This window comes from Centroberyx gerrardi, chromosome 9 (genome assembly GCF_048128805.1).
Source record: "Centroberyx gerrardi isolate f3 chromosome 9, fCenGer3.hap1.cur.20231027, whole genome shotgun sequence".
Lineage (NCBI taxonomy): Eukaryota > Metazoa > Chordata > Actinopteri > Beryciformes > Berycidae > Centroberyx > Centroberyx gerrardi.
Window position 1 is genome coordinate 9408995 of NC_136005.1, and position 4396 is coordinate 9413390.

A 4396-nucleotide genomic window follows, 5' to 3' on the forward strand; every position below is an offset into this window, starting at 1 on the left:
CTTGGTCTGCGGATGGATCAGCGCTCATCATGCTGATTGTGTGTAAAGCCCCCAGACCCAGACACACACGGCAGATTAACAGGTTAACCTGATATGGGGGCAGAATGGTTTAGCAGAACATCTGCGTAAAATGGATTAGGGGTTTTGGTCACATTGGCGTTGCCATAGGAACTGCTGCAATGTTTTCTTTTCTTCTGCGGCATAACTGATGGCTCTTTTCATTATCCCTAATGGCCTGTTCCACTGTTTTCTAAATATTATAACAGAAAGGTGATCATTTTAGTTTCTTGTGAATCAAGATCACCAACCATGCAATTTGTATTTGCTTCACCCTGAACTCAGAATCCTTGAGGACTCAGAATCCTTGAGGATGCAAAAATCTGGCTTAACCACCAGATTTTTGTTTGTTGTTTGCCCATCAAATCACTTCGATTGGCTAGAACAATATCACCCAATTCTAACCCAAAGGTGTGAACTGAACAGAATTCCGGTGGCTATGCTTTCTCCCTCTTGTTGTTTGTTGTAAAGATGACCCAACTTTACCTGCACATGAGAGGAGAGTCAAGATGAAGGGAGATAAACAGCATGCGACAACTCCCTCCAATCCAATTACACACAGATCTGCTTTTGCTCACAAATCTTGTGATTGTCAGTGGTTTATTATAGGGATTCAACAATTAATGTCATTGTGGCAACATTTAAAGTCTAATGACTGTAATTGCCACAGTGAAAAACGAAGCATCAACATGAAATAACATTCATTTGTTGACAAGCTTGGAACTGGTTTGCTGCAGATCCCTATTTGTTTACTGTTGGCAACAACTTTAATAACCAATTTTCAGCTATACTAATGAGTAACAATCACACATTAGTAAATCATCACTTTGTCATAGGGAATGCTTTTGTTGTAGCTATTGGGCATGTGCTCACAGATGGACAAACAGTCAAACCGCATGATGCTGCATGCAACTCGTCAAGTATTAAAACACTTTGTCAGGATCTCAGCTATTGTTGCTACCTGAAAACCATCCATGTTAGAACTGCATGATAGATAATATTTACCCTTTATGTGATTCTGACTGTATTTTTTAAAATGTGCATTGTTGTATGTTGTTTGTCTGCAATTTTGATGTTTGTCAAGACGCTGCATTCTTGGCTAGGTCTCTTTTGAAAAAGAGATTTGGGTTTTCCTTGTTAAATAGTTGTTCAATGAAAATAAATAAAATATTAAGACCCCAAATCATGATGAGGCTGTCGGAGACAATGCTGAAAGACAAAAGCCGCACATTGGTGAGAGAATGTGAAACTAATTAGGCGGAGAGGAGGGGAAACAAAAAGAAGATGATGTTATTTATTTGGAACAGGCCTTGAAATTAGCACTAGCCACCAGACAAATTCTGGGAAATTTGGCAGAGGCTGGTTAGTCTGTCAGTTCAAGTAGACACGTTGGCAGATAGACAACCTGTTTTCAATCTGGCTCTCCAAGTCTAAAAATGACTTTGGCTGCAGAAAAATTGAATCGGCTGGATAAATTCTGAATCCATTTCACTGTATAGCCAGTTGATGAAAATGTTAATTTCATGTCTGGATATGGAATATTTAGACTACTGTGCGTAAGTTCCTCTGGTGAAGAGAGTCAGCTAAACTCTAAAGTGTCTATGTAAATTTCAAAATTCATTGCTATCATGCACAGAGATTTTTTTTTTCTTCTAAAAAAGTACTTCAATTTCTGACATGCTTGCCTAAGCACTTTCCCTCGCATTCGGCCAGGCAAGGGATAAGACTTTGTTGGTGAAAAGCCGAACCTAGCAGGGAAAAGCAGAGAGAGAGGTGGAAAAGAAGCTTCTTATACGCAAAGAGAGACCCCTCCCAAAAGGGAGTTCGAGCTACATTTCATCTTTTGTGTCCTAGATTGATGACCTATGAGATGGATGATGTTCTGTAGTGCTGTGTGGCATTGTCTTATCCTGGCCAACACAAAGAGGGAGAACACTTATCATCTCAGGCTTATGTATAGAGCAGGGGGCGGGGGTTGTCAGAATAGTGAAGAGGGTCCAGGAGGGTGGGAGTGGGGTAGGGGGGTGGGTCCGCCTGATAAAGCATGATGGAGGTGGGCTAATGAGAGCAGAGGCAGATGGAGAGAGCCGTCTCCCATGACGACGCAGCCAGAACCACCATCCCTGAAACCAGAGAGGGAATAAGGGACAGAGAGAGAACTGGAGAGAGATAGAAGAAGGGAGCCAAGAGAGAGAGAGTGAGAGTGAGAGAGATATGTGGCGTGTGTGTGTGTGTGTGTGCTCATCCACGCATGTGTGTGTGTGTTTTTGTTCCTGCATGTATGAATGTTATTGTCGTGCACGTGAAGTAGTGTTTTAGGGCAAGACTGTCGGCTGCTCAAGTTTGTGTTTTGGCCTTTTAGCTGCTGACTTGTGCTAGCAGGTGGCCCAGGTTTGTTGGGCTTGGTTTAGGATTAGGCTTTAGGACATTGTTTGGTGGGAATGGTGCTGTGAATACAAAGGGATTAGTGCAGAGGGTTGCTTCATTGACTGTGTGAGTTTGTGTGTGTGTGTATGTGTGTGTGTTGGGGGGTGGAGGGTGGAATTTGGAGTTGATGGATGGATTGGATAGCCAGGAAAATAAAACAGCTTAGGCAAAACAAATCAACACTCAAATGCTTTTCTTTACCTCAATCAAAACATTATAACATAACAATAACATAATTTGAGCTATAATGATTCCTGAAATTGTGACTTTTTCTGTATCAAAAACACGATTTGCATTTCACAGATTAGACCAGCAACTGGTGAATTTTGAAATTTAAAATTTTTTGCCATTCATGAAAAAAAAAAAAAACATGTAGGCTATGTTTTTTTTGTTTTTTTTTCTCAGTTCCCACGTTCCTCTCCAAAATGCTGTTGAGGAAAAAAAAGCCCAACCAAAATCATCTCAATGCCTTGAACCATGTGCCACCATTAGGGACACACAAAGAGAGATCTGACAAATGACCATTTTAATGTCCCTCTTTGACTTTAATGAATTTATACGTTATCTGGCCCTAATGGAGGCTGCGGCGGAGGGGCTGGAGGAGGGCCATAACAAATGAAAAGCCCTGATTAGTGTAGAATGAGTCGAGAAAAAAACGCCATTCATCTTGGTTAGCATCCTCCTGTGCTCTTTTATGGGTCGCTGTTACAAGGACGGGGAGCCGGGGGTGCTTGTCCCATTAGCGGGGCAACCAAAGGCCCGCTGAGTGGTCAGCGGCCCGGCGTTGACGGAGCGTCTGCCCGCTCCGCAGTTCAAGACTGTGAATGCCTCAGTGCGGCTTGACTCCTGAATAACCTTCTGAGGTACCGGGAGCTTCACCCTTACATGACCCCGCACTCTGAAGAGGGATCTGGGGGGACTCCGGGGGGTACCGAGACCAGGACTCACACTTCCAATAGGTAAACACTGGAGAGTCCCCTCTGGGCTAAAAAAAAAGAAAAAAAAAAAGAAAAAAAAAAAAAAAGAAACCACATTACAGCGGAGCCAGCATGAATAATTTTCACATTTGAGATTTGAGAGCGAGGAAAGAGGGACCCGGATGAAAGTTACATATATAGTATCCGCAGCACCCTATTAGATAGGCTACATTACAGCCTAATGCACAGGCTATAAATAACAGCCTGAGCTATATGTAAGCCGAGAAGCTGATTTTGCACATTTTGAACGTCAAGAAATTAATATATGTTAATGCATGTTAATTGGATATTCCAACTAATAGCCACATTATAAAAAGAAAAGTAGGTTATCAGAATCAGCAGTTGATCCTTTGAAAAAAAAAAAAAAATATATATATATATATATATATATATATCTAGGCTATATATATAGCCTATGTAGGCTGTAACTGCTTAAAATAAGTAGGTGAACAGAAAATGGCAGCTCTTACTCCTATGTGAACTTATAATGTGTTTGTGGTATTCAATAGGCTACTTCAATGACCTTATCGTAGCCTTCTTTATGGTATTTTTTCTACTATAGGCTAATATTCCTATAGGGACTTTACAGTTTCGCTGTACAGTATCCTTCTAAAATTATTAGAGGATCACAGTTCTTTTTCGCGAGGGAGATTCCCCAGACTAATGTCTAATGTGGAGAAACAGACACACAATAACCTACTTGGCAGTCATACAGCACTGTAGGCTATTCAAGGCTACACCTCAATCCTTCCTCCTGTCATTCTGGGCAAAGTAACATTTTACTCTGAAGATTGCAACACCGTAGCCTATCGCCGCGAGGGAGAGGTTTCGTCATGATCGTGTTGGAGCTTGATATCGACCATAGTTGTCATTGGGAGAAGCCCTGGTTCACCCCCCCCCCCTCGCTGGGCCCCCGTGTAGAGCTGCCCCGTAGA